Source organism: Ictidomys tridecemlineatus, unplaced genomic scaffold, assembly GCF_052094955.1.
Source record: "Ictidomys tridecemlineatus isolate mIctTri1 unplaced genomic scaffold, mIctTri1.hap1 Scaffold_54, whole genome shotgun sequence".
NCBI classification, from domain to species: Eukaryota; Metazoa; Chordata; class Mammalia; order Rodentia; family Sciuridae; genus Ictidomys; species Ictidomys tridecemlineatus.
The window spans coordinates 801,402-825,367 of NW_027523576.1; the positions used below are offsets into that span (position 1 = coordinate 801,402).

General features: G+C 42.0%; 1 pseudogene across 1 annotated transcript in view; it reads right to left on the reverse strand.

The window, feature by feature from the left end:
- Positions 1-3,416: 3,416 nt before the first annotated feature.
- LOC144373964 (phosphatidate cytidylyltransferase, mitochondrial-like) overlaps positions 3,417-23,966 on the reverse strand; it is a 48,622-nt pseudogene continuing 28,072 nt past the window's right edge. Inside the window, exons 6-8 of the transcript XR_013433511.1 lie at positions 15,606-15,771; positions 14,010-14,072; positions 3,417-4,606 (exon numbers count right to left, since the gene is read on the reverse strand). The product of XR_013433511.1 is annotated as a phosphatidate cytidylyltransferase, mitochondrial-like (transcript). The remainder of the gene's footprint in view (positions 4,607-14,009; positions 14,073-15,605; positions 15,772-23,966) is intronic.

Genomic DNA, 23,966 nt, shown 5'->3' on the forward strand with positions numbered 1-23,966 from the left:
GCCACTTTTTCCTCCAATCTCTCAAAGACTGATCATCTTGAAGCTCAACCACCAGCAAGATCAGACCCAATGTCATTGGGCTGATGTGTGGCAGAGCCAACTTGGGATGCAATTATGTAGTTTTGGTTATCAAATCCAAAGCTTTTCCCACCTGGCTGATAGAGGAAAATGTTGTAACTGCAAACCAGGACCCTCAATTCACTTTCTTTTGGGAATCAGATGTTTCATGACACAGTTTTAAGTTCTGAAACTGTTTTAAGGAATTGTTAAAAATCAGAAAGATACCCTTTTCTTTGATGGACATTGTTTAGCCAACTGATTGTTTTATAAGGCAGAGAGTAAAAGATTTACAATGCCTATTGAATGAGAGTAACACCAATAATAACAGCTGGTTTTTACTAGGCACTGACTGCATGCTCAGCATTTTTTGGGTTTCTTTGTTTTTTGCAGTACTGGGGATCAAATCTCAGGTCAGGTCTTGCACATGATAGGCAAGTGCTCTACCACTGAACTATACCCCCAGCCCTGCACAGCAGTTAGAAGTACTGAGACTGTATTTAGACTATTCAAAGACACAGATTTGAATCTTGGCTCTACCACTTAGCTACTAGCTGACTTTGGGCAAACTTCTTAACCTCTTTAAGACTCAGTTACTCAGCTGTCAAGTTAGAATAATAGTCCATGCCTTATAAGGTTACTGTGGGGATAAATGAGTTCATATGAGAAATGCTGTAAGAACTAATCAAATTCTCACTATCCAATATATGGTATGGAGCCATGTTCAATGGAAGAAAAACAACAAAAGCCTGGAGCAACTCCATAAAGACAGCTCTTTAGTAATGAGGGCTCGGGTCATTCTAAAAGGTAAGGAAATGCCCAACAGAAGTGCAGGCTAAGGACAATAGGAACACAGGATGGGTAATGGAAGAAATATGTTATAATCATCAATAGGATATCATGATCAATGTTAAAATGAGCTATGAATATGTATTTCCTTCCTTGCTTGATAAGGTAGATGTATACACTCTATCCCTCTCTCTCACACAGGCACATATGTATTTTTAACCCTCTTTGTTCACCTATTTTTCTATATAGAGTGTGGGTGGCTAGCCAGTTTCTAGGTTATATAATATCCAGCTGGGATTGTAATTAAAAAGGAGTTACTATTGCAGAGATTGATGAAGTTCAACTTCAGGGACTTTACTCTTCTCTCTCCTGCCAGAGTGAGAGCCTCTTCTATTGGGTGAAGGTGAGCTGCTTCATGATGGGTGGAAGGGGCTGATTGCTGCAGTTGGGCAGAGGTCTTCATATGACTGAAGGGCACATGTGGATGCTGTCCCCACAAGAGTGGACCATGTCAGTTATCTGGAGTCTCTGCACTCAACACCTATTTTTCTAATACTCATCTCTGTTCTGCTCATATTCAAGGAAGGAAAATTAAATTCCACATACTGATGGAAGGAGGGCCAAAGAATTTGAGGATGTATTTTTTTAAACCACCATAGGCAGCAACAGCAACTACAAACCACAGTCCCCAGCTTCTATTCAGTTCTTCCCATTGGAGACAGTGGCAGATCAGGTGTGAGGATGAGGGAAGTTCCCAGGGTCGACTCAACAGCAGCAGCAAGCACTGGTGATTGACAAGTGGCATCTCCAGCAGTGGTGGGGGCACTATGCCAGTTATCTAAGGCTGCCCACAAGCCTCCCCCAAACTTACTGACTTCAAGAATTATTGTTTTCTTAGATTTTGGGGAGCTGATTTGGCTTGGCTAAGTGGTTCCTGCTTGGGGTATCTCCAGCTGTTGCAGAAAAGGGGCTGGGGCTGGAGTTGTGGCAAAGCCTTGCTCACTCACTCACTTGGCAGTTGATGTTGGCTGTAGCTGGCTGGCTGAGTGTCCCAGGATTTCTTATAACATGGCAACCTTAGAAGCTGTTAAGGGTGTTAAGAGGCATCCCAAGAGCCAGGCTGAAGTTTATTATCTTTTGTTCTCTTTCTTGAGATCTAGCTTCAGAAGAAGGCACATAATATCTTTGTCTACTGTATTCTGTTACAAGCAAGTCACTAAGGCCAGCTCATATTCAAGGAAGGAAAATTAAATTCCACATACTGATGGAAGGAGGGCCAAAGAATTTGAGGATGTATTTTTTTAAACCACCATAGGCAGCAACACAGCATTAGATGTTGGCCTGTAGATTCTAGCACAGGGGTGTAAGCAGCTCCCTGCTCTCTGCACACAGCCCCTCTTCCTCCTTTAGCACCCCCCTTCTCTCTTATTAGCTCCTTCAATATTTTAACAACTATTTCCCTATATTAAATTCCTTCTACTTGATATACTTAGGGTAGTTTCTTTCTTCCTAACAGGACTCTAACTAATGTGGGATTACCTCTAGCTATCCAAATTCACCATTTGAATTGAATGGCTACGATACTTGTAGAAATATTAACTATGTACCAAGAACCACACTAGATGGATTATGAATTATCACACTTAATTCTAACACCAACCCTGACAGAGGGGTGTGAGAATGCCTACATTACAGATGTGGAGACTGAGGCTCTTAAGTTTTAAACAACTTGCCCAAGGACACAGCTGGAGAGGGAAAACATTTCTTTCTTGGATCTTCAGTAACAAAAAGCACTACTTCTTGCCAAAGGGCTCCATCTTCCCCACAGGAACGCTCACCTCTCATCCTTATGTACCAGTTGGATAACTCCCAACTTAGAAAGTATGTACCTTTCAACTGGATCAAGGAAGAGGAATATGAGAATGCATGTAGGGGACAGAGGAACACAAAGACTTGAGTGTTCATTTCTCATGAGAGCTGCAGGGTGTGTGGGAAAAGGCACGGGACAGACGCTTGGGAGCTGGGTTCAAGTCCCAGCTACGTCACTCACCTGTTATGACCCCAGGCAGTCGCCTTCTCTCCAGATGTCTCAGATTCCACATCTGTAGAATGGATCTGCTATTCTGACACTCTCTACTTTGCAAAGTTATCTACCTTGGGGATATAAAAAGCTGTATCAGACACAGGGGCAAAGGTTTAAGTAAAATAAAGCCCAATTATAGAAGGTATGGTTGAGGCTGGTAAGATTCTTCCTTTTGGGGAGGGTTCCCAGGGTGTTTAACCACTGAGCCACATCCCTCAGCCTTTTTGTATTTTGAGACAGGGTCTTGCTAAGTTGCTCATGGCCTCACTAAATTGTTGAGGTTGGCTTTCAACCTGCGATCCTCCTGCTTTAGCCTCCCAAGCTCCTGGGATTACAGACATGTGCCACTGCACCCAGCAAGGCAGGTAAGATTCTTATTTGTCCTATAAGCAGTGGGAAATCATCTTAGCTTTTTAAGGAAGAAAATAACAAAAACCATGGTACAAAAGATGATGGCAGCAAATGACAAAGAATGAATAAATCTTAGTTCTCAATTCATGAAATATTATAATGTTATCCCTGTTTCCCAGATGGTGAAACTGTTGAGAGATTAAATAATTCATCCAAAGTCACATGGCTGTGAAGGAAAAAAGAATCTTGAGCTTTGACTGGACAGATCCATGTAATGAGATGGATATGGGCTTGCTTCTTGATGCCCTTCCTCCTCAGTTTCTATTCAGGTGTCCAGTCCTTCTCCGCAGTCCCAGAGCCTGTGGGGAAGCGGCCTCTTGGAGAGGGGTAAGGAGCTCAGGCCTGAGCTCATCAGCATGGTCCATCCTTCTGTCACTTAATGGCTCAGGAATGAATATGTCACTCAATTAAGGCCCATTAATACAAACAGAGGCTTGCTGGGGGCTGCTGGGAAGTTTTCCTTCTTGTGTTTCTAAGATAAGTCCTGAAAAGAATCTTCTGTCTCCTCAAAATGGGACAGGGAAACGACAGCCCTGGAAATGGTTGCCAGCATTCTCACAACTATGAGGGAAGCCAGCTTCAGTAAGACACCAACACTGTGAAGGACGAACAGCAGAGAGATGGAAAGAGACTGGGGAGAATGAATGAGTCCATCCTGTTAGTCCAGGTAACTGTCATGGGGGTCCTGTTGCCTAAACATGTCTGTAGGCTCTGTAGTGTCTGTCTCAGGCTCCTCATCTGAAAGTCACTCTGTCACACACCTTGGAAAACAAAAAGATAAAAAGCCTAATCCAGAAAAATCCTCACACGATACTCTTGCTGGCAAAGCCAGAGGAAACAAGAGAGAGACTATGGACAGAAGCAGACAGGCCAAGCTCCGCCTACCCAGCCTGCAATCCTCCTGGGCTGCATGTCCATCTGTGCACACATCACCTGTCGTGTCTCCGATCTCCAATGTCTACAAAATGCAGGACTCATGGTTCTCTTCTTTGGCTGCTCAGCCCTCTTACATATTTGGAATCCCACCTGGGTAAATATCTGATGAATACATTTCAAAAAAATCAAATAGAAGACAAATAGCAGTCTCTTCAAAATTCACGCAGTGGGTCAAGGTAACAAACACTGTTCTGTTAAAAAGGATCAAACACTTTATTCATCTATACATAACACTTGTAAAAAGCAAGCAAAATCAGGATGTTTTCCTCAGCCATCCTTTCCACATTTTGTGCAGTTTTAGTGAACTGTAAATCACTGAATTCTTCAAGCCTGAAAGAGAAAAGAAGAGAGGGTGAGAAAATGGAGGCTGTTGGGATGGATGTGCAGAGAGGTTCAGGAATGTTCTATGGAAGATTTTTCTAGAAGTGGGGCAGTGATGGGCAGACGGGGATGCTCCGAAGCTCAGGGAGTGAAAGGTTACCAAAGGTTATCGTGACTGGTAAGGGGGAAGTGATTCTGGTCTAGGTATCTATCTGTTGAAACAGTGATATGGATGCCAATAAAACCTGAGTCCTTGGGATAAGTGAAGTTTTGAGTTATGAGTGTGTTGTCAGCCTTTGGATTTGGTAGATCTCTTAAAAAGGAGAAAGGCACAGATAAGAGCCTGTATGCAGCCAGCAGAGTAGTGCATGCCTGTAATCCCAGAACTTGTGAAGCGGAGGCAGGAGGATCCCAAGTTCAAGGCCAGCCTCAGCAATTTAGTGAAACCCTGTCTCAAAGTAAAAAATAAGGGCTGGGAATGTAGCTCAGTGGTATGGTGTTAGCCTAGGATGAATGATGTCCTAGGTTCAGTTCCTAGCACTGAAAAATAAAAATAAAATAAAAAGGCTCAGTGGTAAAGTGCCCCTGAGTTCAATGCCTAGTTATATATAGGAAAAAAAAAAAAGTCTGTGATTGGGCATCCTTGCTCCTTCCCCCTCTCAGGCTTATATTCCAAGCACCTCAGCTTGCTGCTTTTGTGTCCCTGTGTATGCTGCCTACCTGCTGTTCCCACCACTTTCTGCCTAGTAGACTTGATACTTGCTTGAGGATTCCTACTCCAAGAAATGCCAAGATGGTCTCATGCACCTGTGTTTGCTCACCTCCCGAGTGGCACTTACCCCATTGTATAGTGCCTATCAAAGGACTCACCCGTCCCTCTGGCTAGACTGTGAGCTCCTTGAGGATGGGGACCTTGTCCGATAAATTTCTGCATCCCCATTGTATAGTACAACACTCTGAAGCACATAGTAGGTGCTCGATAAATGCTTTTGAAATGTCAGAACAAATGCACCTTATTCAGATAGGTAACCCTCTAGCACCCCTAGGTGACCCTCTAGCACCCCTAGCTGACCCTCTAGCACTCCTTGATGACTTAATCATAACTACATGATGAGACAGAAGAGCTTCTCTGGGGGGCGCTCAGGGCAAAGACATAAAATGGGATAAAATAAGTGGGAATGCTATTTGTCTGTCAGATCTGATAGGATCCTACTCCAGGATGTTACCATGGACTTGACTTCCTTCATGTGGAGAGTGATATCATTCAGGGTGTATGTGGCCCAAAGAACCCAATAGTCTTTTTCACTTTTAGATGTACACAATGACCGTGCTGTGAGTCTGGAATGCACATCCCCAGCACTGTGCTTGTGAGCATGCTGACAAGGTAACAGGATTCATTCCAGACATGCCCGGTATTGGGGTTTGAGTGATCTCTTTAAAATATCTGGCTCTGCCTCCTGTATACTGCCTAGTCTGCTTAGAATCCGACATGTTTTTGAACTATATCTCCAGCTCTTTAAACAATTAAAAAACCATTTTTTTTTCTTTTTTTTTGGAGTCAGGGTCTTGCTAAGTTCTTGAGGCTGGCCTCAAACTTACGATCCTCTAGCCTTAGCCTCACAAGTCACTGGGATTACAGGCACATGGTGCTGTACCTGGCTCACTGAGAACCTTTGAAGGAGTTACTGTGGGCAGTGACAGGGAGAAAGCCACAGGTACAGGTAAAATTATTAACAACTCTGGCTCCTGTGGCCTGGCCCATCTACCGGGTGACTACTTGTGAACTGACATAGGCCAACAAGAAGCTCACAGCTCCTTTCTCTGCTTCCACCCTTTTTAATTTTCTCCCTGGAGCAACCATTCTGGTAAACCTCACCCACTTGAGAACAGAGGCCAGTAACTTATTACTTAAGGCGCTTTTTAAAATTACAGCCAGAACTAACCAGGAACTGGAGCAGAATGCAGGGAGTTAGCTGCACACTGCGAAGTTCAATGCAGCAACCCCAGGGCGCTGAGTCACGGCTCGAGGCAGATGCACAGACCATGATAATTCCCAGCTCACCTTCAGGAAGCTTAGTCACAGACTCCTTGGAGTTCAAACATTTAAGGTAAATACACAAAGCGGAGGAACGTCACCATGCAGCCAACTTCTGCTACTGGTGGACAGAAACCTCCTCGACTAAACACATTCTCTTCCGGGCTCTGCCAAACAGAGATTCTCAGAAGGACTGTAGCAGGGAAATGGGTTATAAACAGTACTGGAACAGAAGTCCAGAGACCTGGGTTCTAGGCCCGGCTGGACCAAGCTGCGTGGTGCGTGACGCTCGCTTGTTGGTCAATTACCTCTTCTGTAAAATGTTAGCGGCTCTAAAAAGGGGCCCGTAGGAAGCTTGGACCTCAGTTAGAACTCTCTGAAACTGCAGGGAAGTGCGCCATGTATGTGTTACATGTGTTTCTATGAGAGGGTTCAGAGTTTTAGACAGATTTTCAAAGGGATCCAACATTTGCAAAGGGTCAAAACCCAGCAGATTAGAAAAAGGGCCCTTTCTGACTTAATGTTTTCATTTCAACAAAAGTGTTGGACTTAAACTCCCTGTATTTGAAATAGACTGAAATTTCCTAACAAAACACAAAAAAACTGCTAACCATAAAGAACGAAGTTGATAAACCAGACTAAGCAAAATTAAGAATTTCTTTTCACCAAAAGTTATCATTAATAGGGTGAAGTAATAATCCTAAGATTACCTATATAACATATATAGGACATGTAGGCTGTAGCTCGGTGGTACAACAAGTATTTGGCATGTGAGGCCCTGGGTTCAATCTCCAGCACCAGTAAACAAATAAATAAAGGACTTTTATCAAGACTATGTAGAAAATTCAGGAAGAAAAAGGCACACAACTCAATAGAAAAATGGGCCAAAGACTAGGCTAGATATTTCTCAAAAGAGGATATCCAAATAAGCATACAAAAAATGCCAAGGGCTGGGGTTATAGCTCAATGGGACAGCACCTGCCTATCTCATATGCGGCACTGGGTTTGACCTCAGCACCACATAAAAATAAATAAATAAAGGTATTGTGTCCTCCTACAAGTAAAATATATATACATATTAGAAACAAACAATGCTCAACTTCCTTCGTCATCAGAAAAATGTAAATTAAACCCCAAGATGGTACCAATACCTAGTTACTGGAAAGAACATACACTATCAAGTTCTAGCCAGTGGGTGCTGCAACAGGAACTCTGCTAGTGGGACTGTAAAGCTGGACAACTATTTGTTATTTATTAACACTGAACCTTCACATGCTCTGAGACCTAGAAATTCTCCTGGAGTATACACCTGACCAAAATGCATGCGCATGCTCACTAGAAGATCAGTACAAAAGCATGCACAGCTGCACTATCTGACATAGTCCTAGACTGCAAACCGCCCAAGTGTCCATCAACAATAGGGTGGATGCACCGGGAAGACTGCAATGGGAATGAATGGACTCCTGCCACTCCCAACCACATGATGCGCCTGATGTTCTGAGGACTAATGAGAAATGAAGATGCAAAAGAGCACATATTCTCATAAAGCTCCAGAATGGGCAAAACAGAACCATGGCATTGAGAGTCAGGCTGGTGCGGAGCCTTGGGAAGCAGCGCCTGTGGGGGGAGTGGGAGAGTCCTTGGGCACTCATGCTGCTGTGCACACTGGGCAAGCTGTTGGGGGTGTTGGCATGGATGGTGGGTGGTCTCTGACCTCACAGAGCTTACAATCCACAGGATCCTACTGAGCATGCATTAAGCTTGTTCTTTGTTTCTGCTTTCTTTCTAGAGAAAAGGGTAGTGATTTAGGAATTCTATGACTCCCCAGAACACTTTTAGATGGTCTCTGAGAGAAGAGAGCCTGGTGAGAGAGAAACTTGGCTCTGTCTTCTGCTCCTTGCTCAAAATGGTGCAATGTCCCCTTAGAAGCATCCATCCTCTGCAGTGAGATGCTCAGGCTAGTCATTACGATATGGATTAGTGCTGCAGAAGGAAGTTTTGCCCGGGAAGAACACAGAAATCTCCATCAACATAGGGTTCCTGAGGCATCTCTTATGCTGAGGTCCAGCCTACTTCAGTGACCTGCAGCAAAGTTAATGAACACGGAAGGCCTCTGTGTGACCTTAAGTGGAAGGGTCCCTGACAGACAAAATTTCCAGAAAACACTATGAGCCAGAGATATGACTAGGATGACTGGTCTCTATATTCCTATAATTCTATATTTAGATTTTTTAGGGAGCAAATCAGGAAGCCCCTTACACTCTTCCCATTAATTTCCAACCATAGCCAGACATACCTACAAAGAAAATTTCTCCTGAGGCAAAAGTACAACTTTTTCTAAGAACTTTCAGCACGGCATAGTGAGTGGTGTGCACCTATAACCCCAGTGCCTGGGAGTGTGAGGCAGAGGTGTTACAAGTTCCAGGCCAGTCTTGGCAACTTAGCAAGACCCTGTCTCAAAATAAGATCAAAAGGGTGAGGGGTGTAGCTCAGTGGAGAGAGTGTCAAGGTTCAATATATAGTACTAAAAAAAAAAGCATTGGAAGAAAAAACTTTCATGTTTTTGTTTAAATTCGAAGTGAAAAAAAATTGGGAGAAACACTTTAGTTTTAAGAAATCAGAGAGGAAATGGTGACATTCTATTGTGTTTCAGGAAAGGGCTGGAGAGGATCAACTGAGGCATTCCAGAATCTCTTCAGGAACAAGACCAAACCTGCCTTGTTAATTCACTTGAATCTTTTGAAGCTGAAGTGGTAAAGAGGTATCTGACCCAGAAGTTAGTCTGACTGTCCAAAGCCAGATGGAAAACAAAGCAAGACTTTGAGAATCAGGCTCAGAGCCTCCTCCAGCTCAGAGAGCAGCCTCTACCGTCCAAACCAGAACCTGAGTTGGGTCTGACCCCTCCTCTCCCTCTCTTCCTGTATTTTTTCATCACCAACTTGAGAAGTGACACCATCTGCTGCCACCATGACAGGCAGAGAGGCAGGTATGAGGAGGCCACAGTCTTTTATAGTATTGAGCTGGCTGGCTTCAGCTGCTGACCTGTGACCTTGATGAGAAAGACACTAGTCTACTAACAGCCTGGTCTAGGAGAAGTTGATATTATTTTCTAAACAAGAAACTCCCAGGAAAAAGAGGGGGGAAAAAAACAATAGTGCTTAGCTTTGGAAGCATTTCTGTTCTCACACTGGAACATAGGTGTATCCAATGTTCAGGAAATTTTAAAAGAACTATGAGAGAGTTTCAAGCTATATGAGAATACACTACCATGTCCTCTAACAGAATATACTAGATGCATAATCCTCTGAGCTGGTTACAGATACCTGATTTCCATTTCTTTCTAGGAAGAGTGACATTTATATAGCATCCTAGATGCCTTTTTAGGCCTCGGAACTCCCTGTGAGTTGGGTATTAGTATCCCTGTTTCATGGGAGACAGGATCATTAACATACCAAGGTTAAACAATGAAGAAACGAAAAAATAGAACCTCAAACTAACGTCTTCTAACCCCAAGCTTAGCCCCTTTGGTTAGCTGTCTCCCCAGGCTTAGCGGAATTCTAGCTAAGAGGAAATCTTCCTTTCTACCCCTGTAGGGGTAGAGGCTTGTGAGGGAAGGAAGATGGGGAAAACCTTAACGTCTTAAAATTTTCACAACCTAGTAAGACAGGCATAATTATTTCTGTGAAATTAGAAATCAGAAAAACTAAGCAAGTGGTTCAAGTCACAGAAGTCAAGATGTGAATGCTAGTCTCCAGGGTTCACAAGTCCCTGTCCCTGGCATTGCACTCAGCACCTCATCATAGCCCATGACTGCCATAAACAGAAACCACAGTACTACGTAGGGAAACCCACAGAATTTGAAGAGGTGCTCGCCATTCTCCAGTTTCTGCAGCCTCAGAGCCAGGTTACATACTCTCTGTTGCTCTACTTCCACGGTGCAATGTGGCATCCTTAGAAGTGAAAGAGAAGCAAATAAGTGCTCAGGGGAAGCAGCGTCCACACCCCCCGGACACCTGGGCTGCAGGCTCTGCAATCCACTGCCCCCTGCTGGCAATGAGAAAGAATAAGCAAAAGAGGCTGGATCAGTCTCATTCCAGGCTGGAAGTATAAGAGATCATGATGATGATGGCACTTTTATTAGAGAAAAAAAATCACGCTTATTGAAAAAAAAAAAAACCCAGAGCCTGTAATGGTGGCACATGCCTGTAACCTCAGCAACTCAGGAAGCTGAGGCAGGAGGATTTCAAGTATGAGGCTAGCCTCAGCAACTTAGTAAGACCCTGTCTCAAAATAAAAAAATAAAAAGGGCTGGGGATGTGGCTCAGTGGGTAAGCATTCCTGGGTTCAATCCCCAGTACCAAACAAATACACCAAGAAACAAAAAACTCCAAACAAAAAACACCACACAGAATAGTATGACAGATCTCCACATTTCCCCACTCGCTATAACAACATATCGGCTCAAGACTAATCTTATGTCATTCACTCCTTATTCACTTCTCTTTATCATGCTTTATTTTGAGGCCAGTGCCAGGCACTGTGATATTTCATCCACAGATATTTTAGTATGTTATCTCTGGAAGAAAATGGTCTTTAAAAACCCCATAACCACATTATTAACACAACTAAAAACGTAACAATAATAATTCTAATATTCCTTATAGAATAGAAAGCCAAGATCAAGAAAACAAATCGTCAAGCCTCGAGAAGGATCATGGCAAGGGAGTGGCGATCATGCAAAGCCTTAATTAACAGCCTGAATCACTCAAGCAAACAAAAGCACCTCACCTGTAGTCTTGCCAGGATAAACCAGCAAGAACATAGATTAAATGATGATCTTACTTTGGATTGCAAAGTTTTGCACCCGCAAGTGGTAGGAAGATCCTTACTTCAAATCTTTCTAGAAGTTCAGGAGGGCGATGCTATGTCCTGAGGCCCAAATGTTGAATGGGCCCCCAGGCAGCTGGGCTGGAAGACACTGAAAGACCACACCAATGCCCAGGAGATCACAAATGCAGGGGGCAGGTGCAGGTGGAAAGATCACTCCCTTTCTGGGGCTACTTCAGTCCTATTTGCACCTAAGATTACCAGTTTCTATTAATACATCTGTATTCTCTAGATTTCGAGCTCCTGGAAGGCAGAACAGTGCTGTGTTTGCTTCTATATCCAGAGTAGCTAGCATGTGAGAGATGATCAACATGAAGGAGGAAAGCCAATCGTTCCTTGGGAAGAATGGGGAGAAGAGCAAGTTCTCACACAGTGCTTGTGGGACTATGAATCAATATGGTCACTTTGGAGGGAAAACATGGCAATATCTAAGGATATGTTCAAATGTTTAAGGCCATAACACAAGAACAGGATGTAAATAAAAAACAACAACAATAACAATAAAAGGGAACATTCAGAGAGTAAAAAAAGAGCTGGAAGTGAAAAATGTAAGAGCAGGGCTGGGGATGTGGCTCAGTGGTAAGGAGTTTGTCTGGCATGTGGGAGGCCCAGGTTCCATCCCAGCATCACACACACAAACAAGAAGGCAGAACAAAAACTCAACAGAAAGATTGGAAACTAAAGTTGAGAAAATCTCCCCAGAAATTAGCAAAAAAGCAAAGAGGTAACACACAGGAGACAAAAGAAAGAAAACTCTGCTGGGCACAATGACGCACATCTATGACCTCAGCAGCTTGTGAGGCTGAGGCAGGAGAACCACAAATTCCAGGCCAGCCTCAGCAACTTAGCAAGGCCTTGTCTCTAAAAAAAAAAAGATAAATAAAAAGGGCTAGGGATGTGGCTCAGTGGTAGAGTGCCCCTGGGTTCAATCCCTACGACTGCAAAAAAGAAAATTCAAGTACTAGTCTGGGAGTCCAATATCTGAAGAAAAGGAGTTCTAGAAAGAGAATAAAAACAGATGGGAGGAAATCATAGAAAGATTCAAAGAATTTTTTCTTGTATTCTTATATTCTGAAGTTTCTAAACTGAAAGGACAATGATTACCCAATAAAACAGACAAAAACAGAGTTATATCAAAGCACATCACTGAGAGATTTAAAAGCCTTGGGAAAAAAATGAAGACCTAATGGTCTTCCAGAAAGAACATGCATGCGTCAAGGATTAAGAATCAATGGCTTTGCACTTCAACAGCATCTCGCAGTGAGAACATATGGCAGCAATGATCTCAGAATTCTAAAGACTAGAATTTCTAATTCTAAAGAGAGATGATTTTTAATTGATATCCAACTTAAGTATTAATTGTGTGTGAGGGTAGATAAAGAAATTTTCAGCCATGCATAGCCCCCAACTTTGTATCCTACGCACCCTTTCTCAGGAAATCACTGGATCATGTGCTTCACTTCATCAAAATGGGTATGTACACTAATAAAGCGAAAGACACAGTGACACTGAATTCCCACAAAAGACAAAAGGACAGGTGGAGACACTCTCCACTGCAGGGGAGGAAAAGATATAATGTGGCTCATAACAATGTTAAATGCCAGCTGGGTGTGGTGGGGCACATCTGTAATCCCTGCTCTCAGGAGGCTGAGGCAGGAGGATCATGAGGTCGAGGTCAGCCTGGGTGACTTAAGGATGCCCTAAGCAACTCAGTGAGACCTTGTCTCAAAGTAAGAAATAAAAAGGGTTGGGGATGTGGTTCAGTGGTAAAGAGCCCCTTGGTATGATTCCTAGTACCCACCCCCATGAAAAAAAAGTTAAATGCTAAATGCTGACTTGGCGAAACTACAAGTATTTTAGGATGGAGACAACCAGAGAATAAGCATGGTGAGGGTGGATGCAGGAGTCGAATTCTGATCCCCCATAGTGAGACACCAACAGATTGGACCTGAAGATAAACACTGAAGGAGCAAGAGAAACTCATTATTCTCAGAAATGGTAATAAAACCAAAAATAACTCTAGAGACCTGGAATTATCTCTGAAGTGGGGGAAGAAGGGGCGGGAATGCAGGGGACTGCTGTTTTACAATGTTCTGTATGTGGAACTGCGATAAATATAAAATCATAAGGAAAGAAGCCCTGCCAGGAAGGAGCTGTCGAAACATTTGACAGCACCTCAACTGGTGTGGCTTTTTTGGGCTACCAGATGACACTGCTCCTGGGCCTGTTTTTATGTTACTAAACATCTCAGTGTGTGACACTCAGAGTTCAGCCTTTCACCAATACTCAGGGAAAGTTAGTCGTATTTTGGTTTTAACCAGGAGCACTAAGGCCACTCAACCCAGCTGGTGTGTGAATTATGGCTTTTCTCTCCTTTCTTTTTCTGTAGGGTGCTGGGGATCAAGTCTGCAGTCTTATGCATGCTAGGCCAGCAGTCGCCCACGGAGCCACAATCCAGTCGCCGCCATATGGATTTCCTAAAGTTCTTACCAGCAGTAAAAATGCCTTTGGTACTCTGTCTTATACTGGAAGGTCTCACGATTGCTGAAAGCCCTGTGAGAAAAAAACAAACAGGACACCAAGAAAACCGAAAACAGATGTTAGTTATCTTAACAGTTTTAAAACCTGAAACTAAATATTCTTTCTAGTTGTCTAGTAAAAGCAGCAAATCCAGCTCTTCTGCTGCCACAGAGTGGCAGTGAAAAGGGCATCAGGACTGAGGGTCAAGACCCTGGAGGGACCAGCTCTGGCACCGCCCAGCTCTGTGAGCTCGGAAAAATGACTGAACTGCTCTGGGCCCAGGCCAGCTCACCTTAAAACAAGAAACAGAGAGCAGGGAACCCTCAAAGGCCATTTTAGGAATTTCAGTCCACATAAGGTTTTTGGTTTTCAATTCCAAAATGTGAAAAGATCAAAATAAAACAAACAAAAAAAACCCCAAGTTTTTTTTTTTGTGTGTGTGTGTGTGTGGTTTTTGTTTTTTTTAAATCTAGGAGAAAAATCTCCATCATGAAAACACATGTATTCAAGTGAGGAGCCACAGTACAAGTCTTCCATCCCTTCAAAGCAGCAGCAGAGGTCAGACTGTTACTAGGACACGTTAAAACAAACAACAACAATGGGCCTCAGAACTTTGCAGCAGGGAACATAAAAATGTGTGCTCTGAAAACCTGGGCAGGTCCTGATGGAGAGCGAGAAGCCACCCAGGACAGCAGTGTTCAGCACTGTGAATGAGAATTACATCTAGCAGGGAGGCCTGCACCTGGGAGGGGCTCACTAAAAGCTTAATAAATGATAAGAGGAGAAGGCACTCATTTGAGAGACATTCTCAATTTGTAATTATTTCTTTACTGGCTGACCTCGTAAATTACCTTTACCACCTCTGGGGAAGTGGATCTCTGTAGTTTCCGATTTTTTCTGACATTTGGGGAGGCCCTGGGGAAGATGCTGTGAAATGTGGGCCATGCCAGAAGGAACCTGCTGAACACAGACTGAGACACATCTAGTAGCGGCTGGGGAGAGCAGTGTCCCAGCTGGTGTGATATTATGAAAACATTAAAAATGTCACCAGTCTCCTTCCTTCTTAGACCACCATGGAGAACACAGGCCCATCTTTTAAACAACTTCTAGAAGTTATGCTCTTGGAACGAAAAGCAGTGCGTCTTCTCCCTTTGACAGTGATTTGGGATATAGAAATCTGAAAAAAGGATTTCCACCACCTTATTTCAAGCCAATGAAAATGTAGATTGGGGGCTGGGGATGTGGCTCAAGTGGTAGCAAGCTCACCTGGCATGCGTGCGGACTGGGTTCGATCCTCAGCACCATATACAAAGAAAGATGTTGGGTCTACCGAGGACTAAAAAATAAATATTAAAAAGTTCTCTCTCTCTCTCTCCCTCTCTCTGTCTTTAAAAATAAAAAGGAAAAGAAAATGTAGATTGGGAAAAGTGTTGGAGCTTTTCTTCTTCCCTGAGGCAATCTCTCTCTCAATCATCTGGGGAAGAAGGAAGAAATAATACCTCTCCACTGCACACAAAGCCTGCTTTAACTGTAGCTAGCACATCCTCGCCTCAAACACAAACATACCCAGCCGCACCACATCACCGCAGTCAGGATCATGAGCAAGTTGGAGTAAAGTTTCTTCCACATCTCTGTTTCTTCCTGGAGGATCCATAATGTGATTTATTCGTTGCTATAAGGTTTTGGGCAATGTCATCAGCTGAGTGAATTGTCCTTCTGGGCTTTTATCTATCTGAGGGGGGGAGAAAGAGAGAGATGATGTCTATGGAAGTGCTTTGAATTCTATAAATATTCAGAGACACATGGCTTCTATTTAAAATAACAAAAGCAGGGATCTCATATTATTTGGGGCTCCCATGTATACATATGTAATTAAGTGTGTTTTTTTCTTCTGTTAAAAATAAAGTAAAATCAAATCAAATCACACAAACAATAAGCACCCACACCTAACCTAGGCAGCATGCTAGGGAAACTCTCTTCTTTCTTAAACTCAATGTCTTCATGTTTAGAGTACCAAGTTCCTTCAAAAAGGATAATTCTTTTCCTATAATACTCCATTTTGACAAAAGAAAAGAAGAGAAGCCTCTTTTAAGGATGAGTTTCTGACTTTCAGTTAAAATTTCTATTTTTCTCTAGTAGTTACAAAAGGTGGGCTACAGGTAACAAATACCTATCAAACCAGGGCACTTAGATCATCTTCCCATGTTAAATGCAGCCTTGAGTTAACATCACTGGATCACACATTCAGTAATAGAAGGAAACATGTGAATTTATGCTTCTTGTCCTTACAGCCTTTTACATACTACATTGGACTTCACAAATTGCAGGAATATACTGACGAGGAAGACTAATATTCACTTTTCATCCACTGGCACATAGTAGGTACTCAAAATATATTAGATGAATAAGGGAATGAATCAATATAACTTAGCTGTTGTCATTTGCTAAATAAGACTGAGCAATGTGAGTGGCTCTATTCCTAATGAGTTCTAAAGTACACTGTGAAAGATACATGAATAAAACATACAAAACTATGCATTAGACTCTTCCTGGAAACCACTGAATCAAAAGGTAGTCACAGGACTGTGACCAGACCAGCTTCACCGTTACACTTTACTGTGCTTCATGGAATCACATTTTTAAAAAGTCTACATGTAAACACTGCTTGCCTGCCAAGAGGAGAATCAGCAATGCTGCCGCAAGCAGCACAGCATGTAATTTTATTTAAAAAAAAAAATATATATATATATATATATATATATATATATATATATATATATATATATATTCACTTGTAGATGGGGACACAATACCTTTATTTAATATACTGCTGAGGGATCGAATCCAGTGCCTCACACATGCCAGGCGAGCGCTCTATCACTAAGCCTCAAAATGCAGCCCCCACCACATTATTTTCTAAGTAGGAATTTCTGTTATATTCTTTTTTTTTTTTAAAGAGAGAGCGAGAGAGCGAGAGAGAGAGAGAGAGGAGAGAGAGAGAGAGAGAGAGAGAATTTTTAATATTTATTTTTTAGTTCTCGGCGGACACAACATCTTTGTTGGTATGTGGTGCTGAGGATCGAACCCGGGCTGCACGCATGCCAGGCGAGCGCACTACCACTTGAGCCACATCCCCAGCCCTCTGTTATATTCTTTTAAAAAATGTTTGGGCCTTAACTTATTTAAGAGAATAGTTAAAAAACAAAAAACCTGGACAAATAAATGTATGAAATTTTAGATTCAGGTTTTCTAACTTTGATCAATTTTCTTAATAATTAGAATTCACTCATTCTATTATATTTTTCATTCAACAAACATTTATTTTATTATACTTTTTAAAAATATTTTTTTTTAGTTGTAGATGGACACAATATCTTTTATTTATTTTTATGTGATGCTGAGGATTGAACCCAAGAGATTTTTTAGCAAATCTGCCCAATCTGGACCTTACACAACTGGTGCCAGCGGCGGTCCTAGAAGGAGACTCCCAGCATGTAAGGCAAGTGCTCTACCACTGAGCTACAACCCTAACCCAACAAATATTTATTAAGTCTACATATATTAAATGCCTGAATTTTCTAGTTTTGTTTAAAAAAATATATGCAAAGAAGAAGGAAATACCATTAGTGGCTCCATTAAAGATACACAGGTGTTTTTTACAAAATCTAAATACCTCATATTTATTACTAGGATGGTTCTACATTCATAGGTTCCACCTTTATATATCATTGGCTATACAGATGACAAAAAAATGTTCATATTTCTGTAGAATATCCTATAAATGATTTTTATAGATTCTTGTTTTGGAGCCATGTATTGAAATAGGTCAAAAGGATATTATATTTAAGTTATGCTTTGGCAATGAAATATAGATTCTAGGAATTTTAGAAATGCCAAAATGGCTTGAGTAATATGAGGAATTAGAAAATAGTGTTTGCCAATGCTTTCTCTTGAGGAAAAGAATGCACTGGAATTTTTATTTGAAATCGTATTTAAAGAAAAATTACTAGGTGACATGTTCAAGTAAATTAGTAAAATGATTATTTTTATTTTTAGATTCTCATTAAAGTGTGAAAGTGAAAGCAGTTAAATTGTGAAAGTCAAAATACATTTTAAAAGTAGATATAAAAAAGGCTACATATTATATGATTCCATTTATATGAAGTGTCCATTATATGAAGAGTAGGCCAATCCATAGAGACAGAAAGTAGATTAATGTTTGCCTGGGGGAGATGAAAGCTGGGGATTACTAATGGGTATGGGTTTCTGTACAGAGTGATGGAAATGTCCTAAAATTAGACTGTGGTGATGGCTGCATAACTCTGTGAATATAATAAAGGCCAATGAATTGTGTACAACTATAATCCCAGTGACTCAGGAGGCTAAGGCAGGAAGATCTCAAGTTCTAGGCCATCCTGGACAACTTAGCAAGACCCTGTCTCAGAATAAAAAAATAAAAAAGGGTGGTGGGTATGGCTCAGTGGTACAGTGCCTCTGGATTCAATTTTATGTTACTAAAAAAATACATCAATAAAACTCATATTTAAAAAAAAGCAGACAGAGTCCTGTGATGGTAGACACTGTGGCCCACCACCCGGATCTGAGGTGGACCAAGGTACTGGGAAAGTCAGCCAAGTCCCCCTCCCGGAGTCCTTCTTAGAACTGTCTCCAGCCAAAGGGAGTTGCCTGTATCCAATAACTGGACAATGCCAGAGTACAAAGCCTAGCCTCTGGGTCAAGTTGGGACAACTCTGAGGGGCCCTCTGGCTCCCAAGCACCACCGCAGGACCAGAAGCCTTTTTTAGCAAATCTACCCAATCTGGACCTTACACAACTGGTGCCAGGGGTGGTCCTCGCAGGCAGACTCCAAGATGGAATTCTGGAGCTGCTATGGAGTAGAAGACCAAGTGGAAGTCTGTGAAGTTGACACTCTTTCTGTTGGCCAAAAGAGTAAAGAAAAAATAAAACATCACCCTGGGAGAGATGGTAGTGATTAGTACCAGCTGAAGCCCTCTAGGATGTGGTGGCTAATTTTGTGTTTCCTTGGGCTGGGCTGTAGCGTTCAGCTGCTGAGTTCAACACCAGTGTAGATGTTGAGTGGAAGGTATTTTTAAGATGCAAATAACATTTAAATCAGTCAACTTTGAGTAGAGTTGATTACCCTCTGTGATTATGGAGAGTCCTCATCCAATCAGTTGAAGGACTTAAGAGAAAAGGCTAAAGTCTCTCTCCCAACCCCAGGAATTCTGCTTCTAGACTCAAGGCTGCAAGGCTGACTCCTCCCTGGGTCTCAAAACTCAAAACTTGCCAGACCTCATCAGGCACAGTAGCATATGCCTATAATTCTGGTGACTTGAGAGGCTGAGGCCAGCCATCAACAATGTCAGGAGACCCTGTCTCAAAATAAAATAACAAGGGCTGGGGATGTAGCTAAGGGGCAGAGCATCCCTGGGTTCAATTCCCAGTAATGAAAAAAAGAAATCACTGGATCCCACAACTCATGAGCCAATCTCTTAAAATTAATCTCTCTCTCTCTCTACACACACACACACACACACACACACACACACACTCATTCATTCTCTCTCTCTCTCTCTCTCTCTCTCTCTCTCTCTCTCTCTCTCGCTCTCTCTCTCTCTCTCTCTGTTGGTTCTGTTTCTCTGGAGAATCCTGACAAACACAAGGATTGATGGACCACCATTATATCCCCATTAAGTGTGGCCCTTATAGGGGCTGGGGATGTGGCTCAAGCGGTAGCGTGATCGCCTGGCATGCATGCGGCCCGGGTTCGATCCTCAGCACCACATACCAACAAAGACGTTGTGTCCGCCAAGAACTAAAAAAATAAATAAATATTAAAAATTCTCTCTTTCTCTCTCTCTCTCTCCCTCTCTCCCCTCTCTCACTCTCTCTTTAAAAAAAAAAAGTGTGGCCCTTATAAAACCAAATAGAGCCTGGTGGGTTTCAGCAGACTCTGTTACAAACTCAAGCAAGTAGGAACCCCAACAACATCTGCTGTGCCAGATGTGGTAAATCTTCTAAAAGCAGATCAATAAAACTATGGGAATGCCTTTGGGATCACAGACATAGTGAATGAGCGCACTTTTCTCCATCTCAATTAGGTCAGAGGATGAGAATCAGCTCTCCCTCATGGGACAGAAAATAGTACACTTTATGGTTTGCCTCACAGCTAGAAATCCCCCCCCCTCTGTTATACTTGAAGGAAGCTAGTTTATTTAGACATTCAGTATATCACCATGTTGATCTAGATCACTGACATAACGTGTCACCTGGTGAGCTATAAGGAACAGGTACACCGGAGGCCTTGGCAGATAGATTCATTCCAGAGGATCTGAGATACTGATGAAGATTCCCAGAGCCTACCACCTAGGTGAGATTTTTAGAGGTCAAATAATCTTTTTTTTTCTTTTTGGTATTGGGAATTGAACCCAGGGGCACTTAACCCAGAGCCACATCTCCAGCCCTTTTTATATTTTATTTAGAGATAGGGCCTCACTAATTTCCTGAGGCTGGCTTTGAACTCACCATCCTCCTGCCTCAGCTTTGTAAACCACTGGGATTACAGGTATGTGTCACCGTGCCTGGCAGGTCAAGTAGTCTTGATCCCTAAATGGTGGGACATCTTCTCTAGAGAAGAGATTAACTTATGGCATCTCATGTCTCTCACCATTAAGACAGAAGCACAGTGATGTGCTGGGCCTCCTTAGGTTCTAGAGGCAGAACAGAGAACAATGTTCAGACCCAATACCAAGAGAGAGGAGAGGATGACAGCTTTACCTTTCCTGTCCACAGAATCTAGCTAGTCCACTGCATGGGGCTCAGATTCATCAACATGGTGTACTGTGACAGAAATCATGGGGCTCACTTTAGAGAAAAGGAGGAGTGGAGGGACAGCAGTGGGCACTGGATCACGGCTCCACTGTACTACCACCCAGTGGAACAATGGTTCTCAAAGGGGGACAATTTTTGCCCCACACAACAAATAATTTTCTGGCTTAAAATTTTAGCAGGTTGCATGAAAAGGTCTATGACAGATACCAAGGAACAGCTAAGGCACCAGCTTGGCAATGATACCTTGTGGGGATGGTGTAGTAGATGTCCCAAATTAATGACCACTGCATCATACCATTCCAATTGACAGAGACATAGGTCTGGGAACCAAGTGACCTGCTTAGCATCACCTCCAATGACCACCTGGGAATTAGTATGTCTCATCTTAAAACTCTAGATCTGTGGATTTAAAGGTCCCAGTTCTTAGAGGAGGATGGCTTCTCCCAAGACACAGCAAATATCTCACTAAATTAAAGTTAGGACTTCGATGGATCACTTTAGAATTCCGTGCTGAAAGTCCAGGAAATGAGGTACTTACATATCAACAGGAGTAAATGTCCCTGATCAGTAGGAGATAGGGTTGCACATACAGATCCCTTAGCATCCCTTGCCAAGATTTTTTTTATATTTATTTTTTAGTTGTAGTTGGACACAATACCTTTTTATTTTATTCATTTATTTATATTTTAAAAAGATATTTCCTTTTTGGGATGGGGTTGTGGCTCAGCAGTAGGGTGCTCGTCTAGCACGTGCAGGGTGCTGGGTTCGATCCTCAGCACCACACAAAAATAAAATAAAGATATAGTGTCCAACTGCAACTAAAACAAATTTTTATTTATTTTATAAGTACCTTGGACACAAACCAACTGAAAACTAGATCATACATATGCTTCTGCAGATCACAGGGAGTTTGAATAAGCTTAGCTTTGTACTAAAGGAAATTCCAATCCTTTTCTTTTGCTCAGTTTTTAGAAAAGTTGGCATGTAGAAATATAACCCTTCACTGTCCTCTAGATGTCTCTCTGAAGAAATTCTACAGATACTGACATTTGGGGTCCTCTAATAAAATAGCCAAGTACTTGGAACATGATTCTATATGAAGCCCATCAGCTGGTATACCCTATCTGTCACAAGGAACTCTCAGTCTGCATTTTAGTGCCTCACTTTTTAAAAAGAGGCCAGAAAAAGCATCCAGATATTTGAGGAAGACCTCTAATATAATAGATGAGCGAATGAAAGGAACTAAGAAAGACAAATAAAGGGAGCAAAAAAAAAACTTCAAAATTATGATAAAGATCATTAAAGAATTGAGGAAGAGATGATGCATTAATAAAGCAAGAAAAAAGAATCTCAATGGGACCCGAAAATTCAGTAGAAAAGTTAAACAATCAATCTTGAAAGATTCTTCCAGAAAGCTGAACAGAAAAACCTGAGGAAACAGGAAAGAAAGGAAAAAAAAATCAAAGCAGGAGTTCTACAAATAACAGGAATTCCCAAAAGAATAAACTAAGAAAGTGGGTATGAGGACATTATTTCAGAAACAATAGATTTCCTAAAACTAAACTTCATAATTTTCCAGATATAAAAGGCCCACCAAGTGCTCAAATAATAAATTTAAAACAGACGTGTACAAAAATAAAGGCAAGTCATCACAAAAGTTAAAAATAGTGGCTGGGTGTGGGGGCACATGCCTATAATCCCATGACTTGGGAGGCTGAGGCAGGGGGATCGCAAGCTCCAGGCCAGCCTTAGCAACTAAGTGAGGTCCTAAGCAACTTAGCAGGTCCCTGCCTCAAAATAATAAATAGCTCAGTGGTTCAAAGCCCCTGGGTTAAATCCCCAATACCAAAACAAATAAACAACAACAAAAGTCTGCAAAAAGGAAAATATCTTAACACTGTCAGAGAGATTAAAAGGGGTCATATACAAAGGATAGGCAATCTGAATACCACCAAATATTTAATGCAATACTGAAAGAAGAAATGAAGCTATGACTTAACCTTCTGAGGGAAAATGATTTCTACCCTAGAATTTGATATCTAGCCTATTACTGACTGAATGATCCATCAGTGAGAGAGATTTATCAGAGGTATCTGATCTCAAACACTTGCCGCTCTCACAATCTATGTGAAGAAGGAATTAACAGAACATGCTTCACCAGAATTATGAAGGAGGAAGACATAAGATCCAGAAGACAGAATAGCAAAGGACAGACTAACAAGGGAAATTCTCAGGGTGATCACAAAAAGAAGTTAGGTCCCTAATCCTAGAAAACAAGTAGCCTAGGAAGGGACAGAACAGAGGCCTCACGGAAGAATGTCCTCAAGGGGCTGGGGAGAAAACACTCAATGTATTTGATATAAGTAGATGAGTTTTATAGATCTCTGAGAGGTGGAGGATTTTTTTTTTCTTTTTCCTATGGTGGGATTGAACCTAGGGCCTTCCCCATGCTAGGCAAGCACAAGCACTCTACCAAATAAACCAAGCAAGCGGGAGGGGGGAGGCAATTAACTCCAGGAGAAACAAGTTGTACAGGAAAGGGAATTTCATAATACTGTATCTCAGCAATAAAAGAGAAGCTGTCAGAGCCCTGGGAGTGGTGCTCAGTGGCAGGGCACTTGCCTAGAATGTGCAACATTTTGGGTTCCATCCCCAGCATGGGGGGATTGTCATAATGAAGTACATGCTGAATATTAACTTAATGAATAGTTATAAAATAATTATAGTGGAACATGAGGGGGTGAGGTAAGAGGGGAAAAGTAAGAGTGAAACAGGAGAAAAATACATGTGTGTGTTGATGGAGTAGTGTAAGAGTGAAAAAAAATCCTTGTTCTCACAGTAGGATGGCAAAAATAAAGTATAAAGCTGAAAACAGTCAAGAAAGAAGTCAAATCCTATTATTTAGAAGGGGGTGGTAAATATCACAGGAATCAGCTACAAAGCTGAAGAAGCTGCCTCTGGAGTAGGTAGAGAAAACAGGGAAGGGCAGAGCAGGGAACTGCTATTTTTTGTTACAAACCTCAAGGTACCACTTGGCTTTTAAACCAGGAGCAGATATTTTGATAAAAGTAAAAA